The sequence below is a fragment of the Schistocerca piceifrons genome, chromosome 4 (assembly GCF_021461385.2).
Source record: "Schistocerca piceifrons isolate TAMUIC-IGC-003096 chromosome 4, iqSchPice1.1, whole genome shotgun sequence".
Classification (NCBI taxonomy): Eukaryota; Metazoa; Arthropoda; class Insecta; order Orthoptera; family Acrididae; genus Schistocerca; species Schistocerca piceifrons.
The window spans coordinates 412,082,470-412,100,799 of NC_060141.1; the positions used below are offsets into that span (position 1 = coordinate 412,082,470).

General features: G+C 42.1%; 1 protein-coding gene across 2 annotated transcripts in view; it reads left to right on the top strand.

The window, feature by feature from the left end:
- The window catches only part of LOC124796468 (cyclin-Y), a 75,416-nt gene that overhangs the window by 49,710 nt on the left and 7,376 nt on the right, over positions 1-18,330 (top strand). The gene's annotated exons all lie outside the window — the stretch shown is intronic.

The following is an 18,330-nucleotide window of genomic DNA, read 5'->3' on the forward strand; positions in this document are numbered from 1 at the left end:
TAATTATTTTTAATTTGACTCCCCTGACTGGATCCGTCCACTTTTAGCAGACCCTCTTTCTTCTATGACTCACTTCGGAATTGCAGGACTCATGATCTTGCCGTTTGGTGCCATAACCCCTCTCAATCAAGAAGGAGCTTAAATCAGGTTTACATTTCTTCTGTGTGGTTTTTACAACATGCAGAATGGAGATCCACAAATCAGATTCAGCTGTGCTCACTCTTCTTTGTATTTCCAAACATGTCACGCCTGTGTCACTGGATAAAATGTCTTTTGATCCATGACAAAAACTATCTCACAATCCAGGTGCCTTGTATAGTACAATTTGGTGTGGTCTCTATGTGCAGGCTTGTAAGACATTGAAATGCCGGCAGTTAGTTTCACATAATTGTTGTGATGAGTGTAATAATATAAGCTCTGGTAGATGTGTGATTTTCTGGATGATCTTTAAAAGGTGCAATTTTTAACTGTTCTGTACTTATGGAGGTACTTAATTTGAATTTGTTGGCAGCAATTACATTCTAAATTTGCTTTCAATGAGGAGATAATTTTTAGTTTCTGAAGTTCACAATACTGCCTTTTGCATTAATATGTTGCTTCTGTTGTCATTATATGTTGGCAAAAATAACATTAAAATTATTGACATAGGTGAATGTGCTATCCTTATCTATGATTGATAGTGTTTCAGTTCTCAAAAAAAAATCTCTCTCTCTCTCTCTCTTTCTCTTTCTCACACACACACACACACACACACACACACACAAACTAACTAACTCTCTTTGTTTACTTCACTGGTGTATCTTGTGCTTTATTAAAGATATCAGACTTGTGCTTTTGTTATTGTCGGACTAATGGCACTTCATATAAACCAACACACAACTAAAGAATAACTCCACTTTGAGAAAACAGCACCATTGAGCAATGTGTAATGAAGTCGTATAAAAGCCGTATGCAGTAATATTAAGACTTGCTTACATTCTCAGCCAGCTAGCAAAATGAGTCAGTTGTAAAATGCAAAATGCTGTAGTTCTGATTGTATATAGTGTGACCCAAACCTCAAGGGACAAAATTGTGCAGGCAGTAGAGGATACTATTTCGAGGTCAGGACACCTCGGGCTCAGCATTCATTTGCTGAGTATGGACTTGGCAACTCCAGCGTTCCTGGGCTGGAGACTGGTGAGTGCTGCCAGCCCTCTGTTTCTGTAAGCTCTGGGCGTGCTTCAGTGACAACCGTGCAGCTCAGCAGTGGAATGTTGTGTGTTTTGGAGAATGAGTGTCTTTGGCTTCAGCATCTGGACTGCGAGGTATATATATATATATATATATATATATATATATATATATATATATATATATATATATATATATATATAATAGAGGGAAACATTCCACGTGGGAAAAATATATCTAAAAAGAAAGATGATGAAACTTACCAAACAAAAGCGCTGGCAGGTCGATAGACACACAAACAAACACAAACATACACACAAAATTCTAACTTTCGCAACCAATGGTTGCCTCGTCAGGAAAGAGGGAAGGAGAAGGAAAGACAAAAGGATATGGGTTTTAAGGGAGAGGGTAAGGAGTCATTCCAATCCCGGGAGCGGAAAGACTTACCTTAGGGGGAAAAAAGGACAGGTATACACTCGCACACACACACATATCCATCCACACATACACAGACACAAGCAGACATTTGTAAAGGCAAAGAGTTTGGGCCGAGATGTCAGTCGGGGCGGATGTACAGAGGCAAAGATGAAGTTGAAAGACAGGTGAGGTATGAGCGGCGGCAAATTGAAATTAGAAATTAGCGGAGATTGAGGCCTGGCGGATAGCGAGAAGAAAGGATATGCTGAAGGGCAAGTTCCCATCTCCGGAGTTCTGACAGGTTGGTGTTAGTGGGAAGTGTCCAGATAACCCGGACGGTGTAACACTGTGCCAAGATGTGCTGGCCGTGCACCAAGGCATGTTTAGCCACAGGGTGATCCTCATTACCAACAAACACTGTCTGCCTGTGTCCATTCATGCGAATGGACAGTTTGTTGCTGGTCATTCCCACATAGAACGCTTCACAGTGTAGGCAGGTCAGTTGGTAAATCACATGGGTGCTTTCACACGTGGCTCTGCCTTTGATCGTGTACACCTTCCGGGTTACAGGACTGGAATAGGTGGTGGTGGGAGGGTGCATGGGACAGGTTTTACACCGGGGGCGGTTACAGGGGTAGGAGCCAGAGGGTAGGGAAGGTGGTTTGGGGATTTCATAGGGATGAACTAAGAGGTTGCGAAGGTTAGGTGGACGGCGGAAAGACACTCTTGGTGGAGTGGGGAGGATTTCATGAAGGATGGATCTCATTTCAGGGCAGGATTTGAGGAAGTCGTATCCCTGCTGGAGAGCCACATTCAGAATCTGATCCAGTCCCGGAAAGTATCCTGTCACAAGTGGGGCACTTTTGGGGTTCTTCTGTGGAAGGTTCCGGGTTTGAGGAGATGAGGATGTGGCTCTGGTTATTTGCTTCTGTACCAGGTCGGGAGGGTAGTTACGGGATGCAAAAGCTGTTTTCAGGTTGTTGGTGTAATGGTTCAAGGATTCTGGACTGGAGCAGATTCGTTTGCCACGAAGACCTAGGCTGTAGGGATCCAAATTGAACCATGCCTGGAACAGTTCCGTCCTCCGTCACAGCGGGACCCACCTCCTCTTCCTCAAAATCACCCTCTCCTAACCTTCCAGGAATTTCTGACTTCCAGCCTTGCCTCTCAATCCTTCTTAAAAAACCTTAATCCTACTCCCAACATCACCACTGCTGAAGCCCAGGCTATCCGTGATCTGAAGGCTGACCGATCCATCGTCATTCTTCCGGCGGACAAGGGTTCCACAACTGTGGTACTTGATCGTCGGGAGTATGTGGCTGAGGGACTGCGTCAGCTTTCAGACAACACTACTTACGAAGTTTGCCAAGGCAATCCCATTCCTGATGTCCAGGCGGAGCTTCAAGGAATCCTCAGAACCTTAGGCCCCCTACAAAACCTTTCACCCGAGTCCATCAACCTCCTGACCCCACCAACACCCCGCACCCCTACCTTCTACCTTCTTCCCAAAATTCACAAACCCAATCATCCCGGCCGTCCCATTGTAGCTGGTTACCAAGCCCCCACCGAACGCATCTCTGCCTACGTAGATCAACACCTTCAACCCATTACATGCAGTCTCCCATCCTTCATCAAAGACACCAACCACTTTCTCAAACGCCTGGAATCCCTACCCAGTCTGTTACCCCCGGAAACCATCCTTGTAACCATTGATGCCACTTCCTTATACACAAATATTCCGCATGTCCAGGGCCTCGCTGCGATGGAGCACTTCCTTTCACGCCGATCACCTGCCGCCCTACTTAAAACCTCTTTCCTCATTACCTTAGCCAGCTTCATCCTGACCCACAACTTCTTCACTTTTGAAGGCCAGACATACCAACAATTAAAGGGAACAGCCATGGGTACCAGGATGGCCCCCTCGTATGCCAACCTATTCATGGGTCGCTTAGAGGAAGCCTTCTTGGTTACCCAGGCCTGCCAACCCGAAGTTTGGTACAGATTTATTGATGACATTTTCGTGATCTGGACTCACAGTGAAGAAGAACTCCAGAATTTCCTCTCCAACCTTAACTCCTTTGGTTCCATCAGATTCACCTGGTCCTACTCCAAATCCCATGCCACTTTCCTTGACGTTGACCTCCACCTGTCCAATGGCCAGCTTCACACGTCCGTCCACATTAAACCCACCAACAAGCAACAGTACCTCCATTATGACAGCTGCCACCCATTCCACATCAAACGGTCCCTTCCCTACAGCCTAGGTCTTCGTGGCAAACGAATCTGCTCCAGTCCGGAATCCTTGAACCATTACACCAACAACCTGAAAACAGCTTTTGCATCCCGTAACTACCCTCCCGACCTGGTACAGAAGCAAATAACCAGAGCCACATCCTCATCTCCTCAAACCCGGAACCTTCCACAGAAGAACCCCAAAAGTGCCCCACTTGTGACAGGATACTTTCCGGGACTGGATCAGATTCTGAATGTGGCTCTCCAGCAGGGATACGACTTCCTCAAATCCTGCCCTGAAATGAGATCCATCCTTCATGAAATCCTCCCCACTCCACCAAGAGTGTCTTTCCGCCGTCCACCTAACCTTTGCAACCTCTTAGTTCATCCCTATGAAATCCCCAAACCACCTTCCCTACCCTCTGGCTCCTACCCCTGTAACCGCCCCCGGTGTAAAACCTGTCCCATGCACCCTCCCACCACCACCTATTCCAGTCCTGTAACCCGGAAGGTGTACACGATCAAAGGCAGAGCCACGTGTGAAAGCACCCACGTGATTTACCAACTGACCTGCCTACACTGTGAAGCGTTCTATGTGGGAATGACCAGCAACAAACTGTCCATTCGCATGAATGGACACAGGCAGACAGTGTTTGTTGGTAATGAGGATCACCCTGTGGCTAAACATGCCTTGGTGCACGGCCAGCACATCTTGGCACAGTGTTACACCGTCCGGGTTATCTGGATACTTCCCACTAACACCAACCTGTCAGAACTCCGGAGATGGGAACTTGCCCTTCAGCATATCCTTTCTTCTCGCTATCCGCCAGGCCTCAATCTCCGCTAATTTCTAATTTCAATTTGCCGCCGCTCATACCTCACCTGTCTTTCAACTTCATCTTTGCCTCTGTACATCCGCCCCGACTGACATTTCGGCCCAAACTCTTTGCCTTTACAAATGTCTGCTTGTGTCTGTGTATGTGTGGATGGATATGTGTGTGTGTGCGAGTGTATACCTGTCCTTTTTTCCCCCTAAGGTAAGTCTTTCCGCTCCCGGGATTGGAATGACTCCTTACCCTCTCCCTTAAAACCCATATCCTTTTGTCTTTCCTTCTCCTTCCCTCTTTCCTGACGAGGCAACCATTGGTTGCGAAAGCTAGAATTTTGTGTGTATGTTTGTGTTTGTTTGTGTGTCTATCGACCTGCCAGCGCTTTTGTTTGGTAAGTTTCATCATCTTTCTTTTTAGATATATATATATAAATATAATAGAGGGAAACATTCCACGTGGGAAAAATATATCTAAAAAGAAAGATGATGAAACTTACCAAACAAAAGCGCTGGCAGGTCGATAGACACACAAACAAACACAAACATACACACAAAATTCTAGCTTTCGCAACCAATGGTTGCCTCGTCAGGAAAGAGGGAAGGAGAAGGAAAGACAAAAGGATATGGGTTTTAAGGGAGAGGGTAAGGAGTCATTCCAATCCCGGGAGCGGAAAGACTTACCTTAGGGGGAAAAAAGGACAGGTATACACTCGCACACACACACATATCCATCCACACATACACAGACACAAGCAGACATTTGTAATATATATATATATATATTTTTTTTTTTTTTTTTTTTTTTTTTTTTTTCTTTACTGATGGGAGGAGTTGGTTGCCTGAGTTGCGGGGAGGGCTTAGTTGGCTTCTGCTAAAATATATATATATATATATAACCCTCACCTCAAGGTATGCTACATGCTGATGAGGTGTGAATGGCTGTTGAAGTATAACAGTCTCCAGCGGGCAACCTGTGGGGCATGTGCTACCCCCAGTTGTACAAGGCTTCCACAGGTATACAGGGCTCTACCTGGGTCGACAGTTCTTTCCCTAGCATCTCGTGGGGTCCCTACGGAACAGTCTCATCAAACTATTACTCCTGACGGGATGGGTGTACCATTAGATAGTACCTACACCCATTCCTCAAATAGAGCTCGGTTGGTCAGTCCTCCCAAAAAGAAGTCTTAGAATCATAACAACTGGGTATTAATGTGCCATAACACTTTCATTGTAATTAAGTGAACATGGGAAACCTTCGAGAAGGTCTCCCCTTCTATACTCACAAGGTATTGGAAGGTATTGCTGGGTCTCTAAGAAGTGTCAAATGACCTCGTAATGGAACATTTCCAGTTGAAACTGCTAATTCAAACCAAATATCTAAGCTTCTGGGATGTAAGACCTTAGTTGAGTACCCAATCGAGGCTGAGTTGCACAACACCCCTAACTCTAGTGAGGGCATAGTTACCTGCTCCAATATAATGGAGGTGAACCCACGGAGTTATGTCAAGAATGGAAATTATGGACATCACGGAAGTGCGAAACTATAAGAGGAGAGTCAGTGGCAGATTGGAAAAATCAGCAACATTTATTCTGATGTTTAGTACGCAAGAATTACCTGAACATATGCTTGCAGGCTACATCCGTCTTCAGGTTTGCCGGTTTGTTACTAACCAAATGCGATGCTACAAATGTCACAGATTTGGCCTTACCACTATGGGATGTAATGGGAAGGCTACAAGTGGCAATTGTGGGGGCTCAGCTCACAAATCAGATAATTATCGTAAACGTCCTCCGAAATGTGTAAACTACTTGAAAGTGAAGTCGTTCGGATGCCATCAGCAATGTGCTTACCACCTAAGCCACATACTACTACCCAACATCAGAAGCCAACTAAGCCATCCCCGCAACTCAGGCAACCACCTCCTCCCATCAGTAAAGAAAAACGTCCTTCGAAAAGTAGTTCCAAGTTCAAGGAATTGGTAGTTAAACCTTCGGATTGGCGAGCGCTCTCCCTTTCTGATGGGGACTATGCTCTTGAGGATATAGACTTCCAATCAGAGGAATCGGAGTGCAAGGAACTGGCTAGCATTCTTCCCTGACCTCAACAGTAAATCACCTCCTCCGAGGGAGAAAGACCAGGACAACCATCACTAAACAATGGCTTCCACAGGGATCTGTGGTGCAGTGAAATTTGAGTGGATATTGCTCACATTTGAAAGAATTGCAGCTCCTGGTCTAGGAGAAACCGTTCTGCATCTGCTTACAAGAAACGCATCTTAAAGTCACCGACACACCTGCATTATGGGGCTACCACACATATAGGAAGGACAATACTCTTGGAGACAGGACTAAAGGTGGAGTGACTGCTTCCATTGATGACAGATGCCACTCCTCTTCTGTCCCTCTTACCATGACCATACAAGCAATTGCCGTGAATGCTCTACCACCCTTTAATATCACAGTGTATTCTTTGTAGCTTCCCCCTAATGATGCTTTGGATGCAGATGCACTGGCAGAACTTTCCCGGGCACTCTCGCACCCATTCCTCCTTGCGGGGAACTTCTAGGCACATAATGTGCTGTGGGGCTTGGCTACCATTTGCTCCAAGTGTTGGATGATCGAGTGACTCGTCCATTCTGAGAATATCTGCCTTCTCAATGTGGGTCAAATGACACATTTTTTCACAGTTAGGGGGTCTTTTTCAGCCATTGACCTTTGTTTTTGTTCCCCAGCTATTGTAGACTCAGTTCAGTGGGAAGTGGCTCCAGATTTACATTCTAGTGTCCACTTCCCAGTGTGGATCCATCTGCAACTAGGATGGTGGCTGATAGGAGACTATGCAGATGGGTGATACAAAGGGCAAATTGGTTACAGTACAGTTGACAGGCTCTTTTTGAACAAAAGGATTATGTACAGGAGACACTTGTAAGATCCAACGTAGTAACCACCTCAGATAATGGCCTGTATGTTGGTGGAATGATGACTGTTGATTGGCAATCAGAGCCAGATGAACAGCTCTGCGTAACTTCACTGTCCAACTACAGACATATCTGTGAGAGCATATGCAAAGTGAGTGATAAAAGAACGGAAGAGGACTTCCTGGAGGGAATTCATGACTTCTATTAATTGGTCCACTTCCACTGCGCAAGTTTGGGAATCAGTAAAGCGGATTTCAGGCAAGGGTAGTACACATCGTGTTACAGACTTGTCAAGTAATGAGGTCTTGGTGGACACACCAGAAGACACGGCTCAGGTTTTAGCTGAACACTTTATTGTTACTACATCATCCAGACAAGCTCCTGCTTTTCAGGTGTTCTGCAAGACTGCAGAGATGAGGAAGCTCAATTTCTTCTCGCATAATGAGGAAGCCTATAACCTTCCATTCTTCGTGTGAGAACTGGAATCAGCTTTGTCTGCAGCCAGAGACACTGCTCCACGACCTGTTGAGATCCATAATGCCATGCTTAGTCATCTGTTACCTGAAGTGAAAGGACAGCTCCTCTCTTGTTTCAATCAGATCTGGTTTGATGGACAGTACCCTACAACTTGGAAGGAGGCAATATTAATTCCATTCTGGAATACAGGCAGGGACCATAGCACCCCTAACAGTTATTGGAGTTTAGTCCTTACCAGGTGTATGGGTAAGACTCTCGGATGCATGGTCAACTGCCACCTTGTCTGGCTGCTCGAATCCCGAGGTCACCTGAGCCCCTCCCAGTGCAGTTTCAGGCACTGCCTTTCAACCCTTGACAATTTAATTCTACTGGACAGCAATACAGGTGTCCTCCTCACGTCGAAACCATTGGTTTGAGTGTTTTTTTTTTTTACCTTGGAAAAACATATGACACTACATGGAGGTACAACATCCTTCACCAACTTCATGAATGAGGATTACATGGACGCCTGTCCTTGTTATCCATGCCTTTCTCGAGGACTGGTATTTTCGATATCGTGTTGGTGTTGCAATGTCTGACTGCTATGTTCAGGAGAATGGGGTCCCCCAGAGCAGTGTTGTCAGTGTCACATCATTTGCCATCGCTATCAATGGCATTTCCTTTCCTCCACAGTCAGGAGCCCTGTCAAAGATTCTTTGTTTGTGGATGACTTTGCAATCTTGTACTCTTCCTCTGACTTATATCGATGATGAGGTAGCTACAGCTGACCATTAGGAGGCTGGAAACCTGGGGTAGGGCAACAGGTTTTTGGTTCTTATCTGCGAAGACAACATGTGTCAATTTTAACCATGCTTATCGAAGTTTTAACCAATCAGTGCTTGCAATGGGGGGGGGGGGGGGGGGGGCAATATTGTACATTTTCAAGACACTGTGCACTTTTTGGGTTTATTATTTGACTCGAAATTATCCTAGCTCCTACACCTGAAAGACCTACAAAGGGCTTCCAGTCATTGAATATTTTGAACTGCCTTAGCGGAAAAACATGGGGAGCTGACAGATCCCGCCTCGTGCAGTTTTATAGGGCTTTTGTTCAATCACATTTAGATTATAGCAGTGTGGTCTACAGATCGGCCCGTCCTTTCTACCTCAAGATATTAGATGGTGTCCACCATGAGGCCATTCGGATATCGACTGGAACCTTTGGGATCAGCTCAGTTCAGAGTCTGTGTGCAGAGGCTGCTGAACCATCACTCTGGGTTCGCCGACATATCCTTTTGGCTCAGTAGGCACTGAAAATTTCAATATCCCCTCAGTCATTGACATTTAGTTCAGTGGTCCAACTCACATTTGAACGGCTGTTCAGGAATCGGACCCACGTGGCCAAGCCATTTGGGATATGTCCTACAGACTGTCTCAAGGATCTGGATCTCTCAGCTATCAAAATACACAGCCTGGGATGGAATGCATTGCCGCCTTGGTGTCTTCAGAGGCCCAGAGTGATTTTAAGCTTGGCACAGTACAAGAAAACTTGTACTCCAGATTATGTTTTTAGAACTTTGTTGTTTTTGTACCACAGTTTTATCGTTGTTTATACAGATGGATCCCAGCAAGAGAATGCTCTCAGTTGTTCTGCTGTTTTCCCTGATAGGATCTTTAAAGTGCGTCTTCTGGAACAATTTACAAATTATGATGCGGTATTATATGGTATTCTGATGGCATTGGGAAGGGCCCACAGACATCACTGTACAAGGTTTCTTATCTGTTCCGACTCTCTTAGTGCACTGCAAGCACTTCACCAAATGTATCCAGTAAACCCGCTGATTCAGCTCATCCATGACTCCTTACAGTGGCTCCAACACTGTGGCAATGAGGTGATCCTTTGCTAAGTACGTGGCCACATTGGGATAAAGGGCAACATGGCTGACAAAGCCACCAAGGAATCATGTTGGGATGGTGCTATCCATCAATGTCCCACCCCGTTGCATACCATCATCTAATTTTGTGACAGATGCATCATACGTCAGTGGGAGACTGAATGGTTGTAGGTGACAGACAACAAACTGTGGTCGCTCAAATCGACCACAGAGGCTTGGTGAACTTCGTGTCAGCCTCACCGCTGGTAGGAGGTTGTGCTTACCAGACGGCTCATTGGGTATAGCCCTTTAACACATGACTTCCTCCTCCGGCAGGAGGATCCACCCTCTTGTGAAGTTTGTGGTGTACCACTTTCAGTTCAGCATATTGTGGTTATGTGTGTACTATATACTGATAGTAGGGCAGCTCTCAGTATTGATGGGATTGCCCACAATCCTTGCATATACTGATTCTAGTGTTACAAGGGAGGTGAAATTTTGTGGACTGTCATGGCTCATCCTTAAATTGGTGGGGAAGGGCAGCAGACTTTAATACATTGTAAACCACTCCACATGTGGGGACAGCCTTCATCCTCACCCATGAGATTAGCATGCTGACATTTCATCAGGGCACTGATGACCATAATGTTGAGTGCCCCTCAACCCAAATCATCGCCGCTGTCGAGGTCAGGACCAAATGGTTGGAAATTAGTATTTCAGAGGGGTACAAGATAGTGAATGAGGGATATGTATGAAGCATGTGTTTGTAAACTGCTTATGTTTCATAACAAACAGCTGCCTGCAATGTCTGTGTTGTTGACATTACCTTTAAAAACTATACACAACTGCCTGTGACGTTACCATGGTGGAGCTTTGCTGCTGTTCACTGTTCATGACTGCTTGTTGAACAAGCAGCATTAGTTGACACAGGAACTTGCTGACCTAAGTGTAATGTATAATACAGCTTGGAAAGCCAAACAACTGTACAGAGAATAGCTTTATAGCAGGAATCATACCAATTTTAAGAAATTGAGACTGATATAGAGAGAGAAAAAAAAAACAGCCACAGATAGCTGTTAGTTTCTTGCCAAGAATGGTGCTTACACAAGAATGTGAGGAGATGTTTTTGGATCCTTTGGAAGAAAATCCCACAGTAAGAACCTGTCACGTTATTCACGAAATGCACACTTCATACAATACACTGTTGTGAGTTCTCATGGAGCAGCAATTACACCCTCATCGTAGACAAAGTGTGCGGTCAATAGATCCAAATGATTTTGAATTAAGAATTCAGTTCTGTTTGTGGCTTATCCATTGATGTTGTCTTGTATTCAGATGGGTAGTTGTCATTTTTAACAGTTAGTATGATCTGAAGCTGGTGTTACAAGGTGTAAGTTGTTCAAGTCACCAAGCCGGCCGGAGTGGCCGAGCGGTTCTAGGCGCTACAGTCTGGAGCCACACGACCGCTGTGGTCGCAGGTTCGAATCCTGTCTCTGGCATGGATGTATGTGATGTCCTTAGGTTAGTTAGGTTTAAGTAGTTCTAAGTCTAGGGGACTGGTGACCTCAGAAGTTAAGTCCCATAATACTCAGAGCCATTTGTTCAAGTCACTAGAAAAATTAGGTATTTTTTTCCAATCATTTGTTACTTATCTCGAAATAATCATTTTAAGATATTCCATCACATGTATAATTTTCATCCTATAGGTTTGGGACGACATGTAGGTAGTTACCACAGTTTTATTGAATCATACCTATGTCGATAACATGAGAATACTTTGTATTCACTACAGTAGCAAAGTATGAGTACTTACTGTACATATTTAAATCAAACAATGTGCCTGTAAGGTGTAAAATCATTATAATCATCAAGAAGGGTAGAAACCTCATGAATATTAACAAATATGTATTTACATAACCAAACAATGGAAAATCCAGGATGGAATGTAACAATATTATGAGAAGGAAAGTTGCTACTCACCATGTAGCAGAGATGCTGAGTAGTAGATAGGCACAACAAAAAGACTTTCACACTTAAAGCTTTCGTCCATTGGCCTGTCAACAATACACACACACACACACACACACACACACACACACACACACACACACACACACACACACGACTGCACCCTCTGCCCTCCCCCCTCCCCCCTTCCCACATCTCCCCTGCCCTCTGTCTAACCTGCAGCACTTCACTGTCCACCACCTCCACCATACAATCCCTCCCCCTCCCTGCCCCAGCCTCCTCCTTATCCCCACCAAGTCGCCCCTCTCCTCATGCACTGGTGCTGCTGCTTGCAGTGTGGTTTCAGTTGCCTGAGACTGCAGTTTGTGTGTGTGTGTGTGTGTGTGTGTGTGTGTGTGTGTGTGTGTGTGTGTGTTGTTGTTATTGTTGACAAATTCTAATGGCCAAAAGCTTTAAGTGTGAAAGTCTTTTTGTTGTGCCTATCTGCGATTCAGCATCTTTGCTATATGGTGAGTAGCCACTTTCCTTCTCATAATATTGTTATATGCAATATGCGTGCATATACAATTACAATAGGATGCATTACCTTGTGGTAAATACATAATGTCTTGTCTGTATGGTAAACAGATTGTCATTTGTTCATGTTCTAAAATACTAAATTATGAGAATGACCTCTCTTGAAAATACACGTAAATTCCATCACTGGATAATTTTTTCTATCAGTTGTATGTGAAGTGCAATGTCACATGTCTCACTACATTTATGAGTTGTATAGGACACTGTCACAGTAAGAAAAACATGGAAATGCAAGTCATGGCAAAGTGTCTCACAGTGTAGGTACGGTATATTGTTTCTTCTAAGATATGCCTAGATAGATCTGTGGCATGCACTTATTCTGTGCATTGAACTCCCCATAACAGTATAAAAGGAAACAATGTATATAGAGACAAAAATTGATGCCGTTTTTGTGAACAACACACTGAGCAAGTTGAAAATAAATGTAATGGGTCTAACAAGGAGAGGTCGTCAGTGATGGGATTGACTTTTTAGATAAACAATCTTTATGGTGATGTTGGGTTAAGGTTTCAAGTATCACACTCTGTAACCATTCATCCTGTTGAGGCCTCGTTTTTGAGTAATAGACAGAAAAAAATTTGGAGTTTCGCATTATGCGCTACAGCTTTCAAAATGAGTGTTATAAAGACTAGTTACGTAGCATAATTGACAAAGTACAGTCCTTGCATGCAAAAAGTTGTGGATTTGAATCTTGTCATGTGCTGTGAAATGTTATATATTTTCAAATCATTATCAAAATCACTTTTGTCAAAAATTTTATTCAATTAATTGTTTAAGTGTAATGTTTTTATTTCTGTTCCTTTGACATATCATTTTAATAACCATATTAACTTTTTCAGTTGCTCTCATTTTTTCTTGTTGTCGTTCTTTTTCCACGTGGAATCTGTGCGCGTCTGAATTTAATTATTTGTATTCACCTACCATAATATTTAGACATTTGAGAATATCTGTCTGTTGCTTAAAGAGCAATAGATGAAATAATCTATTTATATTGACTGTGCAGTGGTGTTAAAAATGTAGTTTTTGTTACAAGATGTACATTTTTTGAACAGTAATGGTCAGACAAACATTTAAAACAAACAATGGAAAATCCAGGATGGAATAATGAAAAATATTATGATAAGGTTAGATTGTTACTCACATATAGAGGAGATGCTGAGTTGCAGACATGCACAACAAAAAGATTGCTATACATTTGAGGTTTCAGCCAAAATGCCTCCTTGTAAAGTAGAAAGTGCACAAAATTCATGCAAGCACAGATCACACAGCCATGACCTCTGTCTCTGATCACAGAGGCCAAAAGCTGAAATGTATAGTAGTCTTCTTGTTGTGCCTGTCTAAGACTCAACAACTCCTCTGTATGGTGAGTACCAATCTCTCATTTAAACGTTTAAAGCATCAATTCTTATTGCACTATGGACAGAATAATGCAGATGAAGATTTAATAAATGCAATAACAAGATGAAAATTAGCATTAAATCACCTGAACAAAGATTACAAATGCAAAAAGATTGATACAAAGAAAAGTGAGAGCACCCGAAATGTTAATATGATGATTAAAATGACATGATAGTGGTATAGGAATGAGGAAACTCCACTTAAGACAATTAGTAACTGAATAAAAGTATGATCAAAGTCATTTTGATAAAGATTTAAAAATAAAAAATAAAAATTCAAAGCACCTGATGAGATTCAAACCCACAACCTTCTGCATGTGAAGACTGTTCCTTAACTGTTAAGCTACACAACCAGTCAACATTCCTTTTTTAAAGATGCAGAGCATCATGTGAAATTCCAAAATTTTTCATTGATTGCTTGCAAACAAGAGCCCACCTAAATCACTGTATAGGTGGCTTCAAAAAGTTGATCCTGCCACTTGAGGCCTCTCTTTGAAAGGAGATACTAACATATCTTGTCAGTGTTTAGTCAATTTATGTACAGGAAGACAGAAAACTGCAACCTGAAATTCTGTATATAAATTTATGTATTATACATCTTATTGCATAAATCTGTGTATTCACCAAGGACATTGTCTGTGTGTTTGGTCATGTTAGGGTATACCTCTATTTCTTCAAAGATAATCAATACTCTAACTTTCTCTGCCCTGTGGGAATGGTCATGTTCTTAGTGAAATCATTAACAGAATGCTTGTGCTCTCTTACGTAAGCACTAAATGCTGATGGATTGGACTCACTAAAATCAACATGATCTCTAAACCTTGTTTTTAAGTTACTGCTGGTTTGTCCAACATGAGCCTTACCACCGTCACTGCATGTCATTTAGCATACTATAGATGTTAAATGTCTGGTGCACATTGAATATATTTTGGATGGAAAGTTAATTATGCAGTCAGATGTATCGGGATTTCAGAATACATTGAACAGGTGGGCATCCCATCTCTATGTCCTCAGATCCAAAAAATTAATACTGCCATTGTCCTCTGTGGTGAAGGAAATATTGCTATGTAGCATATCAGACAGTTGAAATTAAACAGTGGGAACTCCAGGGCAGAATATCAAGAATGTAAGAAAAAGATAGATTGCTACTTACTGTAAACGTGACACATTAAGTCACAGACAGGCACAATTAATATACTTTCACATTAGCTTTCGGCCACAGCCTTCACCAGGACAAGAAAGAGAAACACACACATTCATTCACACAAGCAAGCATGCCTCATGCACATGACTACCATCTTCGTCAGTTCAGAGGTCAAGCTGCTGGAGATGATGAGTGTGTGTGTGTGTGTGTGTGTGTGTGTGTGTGTGTGAACTTTTCTAGTCAAGTAATCACAGAGTTCAAAGCACTTGTTTTCAGCATAACCTAAAATTACATTTTGCCATAGTGCTGATAGGCAGTTCCGCAGATCCAGCCTGTCTTTTGTTACCGTATGTGGCCATTAAAGATAAAATAGTTATCTCCAATTCTTCACCTTTGTCTTATACAAAGCAATATACTAATCAGAATCATTTTCTCTGAAAAATTACCTGCAAAATATATCAAGTTTTGAATCTTCAAAATAGTGTTGATGCTATATGCACCACAAGCAACTGAAATTATTTTATTTTTATTCATCCAAATATCATCTCACAATGATATAAGGACTGTCAAGATAATACAGTGCAAATCAATAGCTCAAAATATACAGCACACAGAATGCAAAATATGCTTTTTGAGAATAGGAGATATTGGCCAGTTTGTATTTTAATGTCGAGTTTTGTCTGAATGCTCTAACGCAGGAAGTATATGACAGAGCATTTCCTAATAGTAAAAATATTAAGTGTAGAATAAATTGTGTTTTAGTCACAGAAAGACATACGAAAGTTCTTCATCTTGCTTTGTCTTTCTGGATTAGTGGGTGTTTCTTTGTAGGAACAAATTCATTTTCATATTTACTCATTGTTGTTCTTCCTACACTATCATTCAGTTTTTCATCATTAGCGTGTTGATAGCCATACCCTAAGAAGTTTATCAACTGAATCATTTAAAGTGTATAGACATAAGAAGTACTTGGATCCACAATTTCATTTTTAAATCTGCAGTGATAAATAAAACATTCAGTTTCTTATGACTCATTTTTTGCCGACAAGGATATTAACTGAACGGAAGAGAAGAAATCTGCTGTATTACTGTCAGCAGATAACAAGGACGTAGTGATTTATCAGTACTGAATATTAAAATTAGCCCTTTTTGCTGTATTTTTCCCTACTCCTTTGTTATTGAAAGATGAAAAATGGATGATTGTGAGTAGACACAGGGTATAATAACTCATAAAGATATGTGGGAGAAAATACAGAATCCATGTATTGAGCACACATGAGGATATATGGGGGGACAAGCAATACCAAAAGTATTGTAGGTTTGGTGTGGGAGATAGTGCACAGTAAGTACTTAATGACTCTTCCTGTAAAGGTGGTCTTGAAACTTTGCTTTCTAGGGTAGTTTGCTTCTGTCTTAGTATGTGTGCTGCTAGTTCAGTTCCTTCAGAATTTCTGTGTCACTCTCCCATGCATCAAAAAAACCTATACTATTCATGTTTCCCTTCTTTGTATACATTCACTAACACCTGTTTCCTATGTGATATGGGTCCCACACATTTGAGAAATATTCTTGGATGATTCGAACAAGTGTTCTGTAAGCAATCTCCTTTGTAGGCCAATTACATTTCCCTCATATTCTGCCAATGAACCAAAACTGTCACATGCTATATGTATGACTGAACCTATGCAATCATTCTAGTTTATATCCCTACAAATTGTTACAACCAAACATCTATACCTATACTTTGCAAATTACTGTGAAGTTCATGGTAGTGGGTAGATCCCATTGTGCCAGTAATCAAGGTTTTTTCCAATTCCATTCATGTATTTGGTATGGAAAGAATGAGTGATTGAATGTGTCTGTGCATGCTGCAATTATTCTAATCTTGTCCTCACAATCCCTATGCGAGTGATATGTAGGATGTGTAGTATATTTCTAGAGTTGTCATTTGAAGCCGGTTCTTGAGACTTTGCTAGAAGACTTTCTTGTGATAGTTTACGCCTATTTCCAAGAGTCTGCAGTTCAGTTTCTTCAGCATCTCTGTGACACTGTCCCATGGGTCAAACAAACCTCTGACCATTCATGCTGCCCTTTTCTGTATCCCCTGCTAATCATATTTTGCACATGTCCCACAAAATTGAGCAGTATTTTAGAAAGGCCACATTAGTGATTTGTAAGCCATCTCCTTTGTAGACTGACTGCACTTCCCCTATTTTTACCAGTAAACTGAAGTCTAGCACCTGCTTTACCCATGACTGATCCTAAATGATCATTTCATTTCATATCCCTACAAAGCGTTACACCCAGGTATTTGTATGAGTTGGCCAGTTCCAGCTATGACTCATGTTTCAAAAGACAACACACAAATGATGACAGGCAAAGATTAATAGAGATTCATGTGTCTGTGTAAAGATCTATGCGCGAAGTGTACAATAGCTATCACTGTCTTTACCTTGGGTAAAGAGATGGCGAAGAATCTGAAAAAAGTTCTGGTCCTATGTAAAATTGCTAAGTATGTCTAAGGCTTCTAGTCACTCACTTGTTGACCAGTCTGGTTTGGAAGTAAAGAATAGCAAAAGGTAGGCTGAAGCTTTGAATTCCCAGTTTAAGAAATCGTTCATGCAGGAGAATCGTACAAACTTACCATCATTTGACCGTTGCACAGAGTCCCATATGGACAACAAAGTAATAGAGTGTCCCTAGCACAGAGAAACAACTAAAAGAGTTGAAAACAAATAAGTCACCAGGTCCGGATGGAATCCCAATTCGGTTTTACAATGAGTATGATACATCATTGGCCCCTTACTTAGTTTGCATTTATCGCAAATCTGTCGACCATTGCAAAGTGCCAATCAAGTGGAAAAAAGTGCAGGTGACTCCTGTATTTAAAGAAGGGTAAAAGAAACGACCCCCAAAATTACAGACCCATATGCTTAACATTGGTTTGCTGCAGAACTCTAGACCATACTCTTGAGTTCAAATATAATAAATTTCCTAAAAACTGAAAAGTTGATGTCCATGAATCAGCTTTAGCAAGCATTGCTCATATGAAACCCAGCTCGCTCTATTCTTACAGGATATACTGCGAACTATGGATGAAGTGCAACAGGCTGATTCCATATTTCTAGATTTCCAAAAACCATTCAACACAGTGCCAAACTGCAGACTGTTAACGAAGGTACACGTGTATAACAGGTTCCCAGATATGTGACTGGCTCGAACTTCTTAAGTAACAGAACATAGTGTGTTGTCCTCGACGGTGAGTATTCATCGGAGACAGGGGTAACATCAGGAGAGCCGCAGGGAAGTGTGATAGGACTGTTACTATTTTTCAGATATAGATAAATGA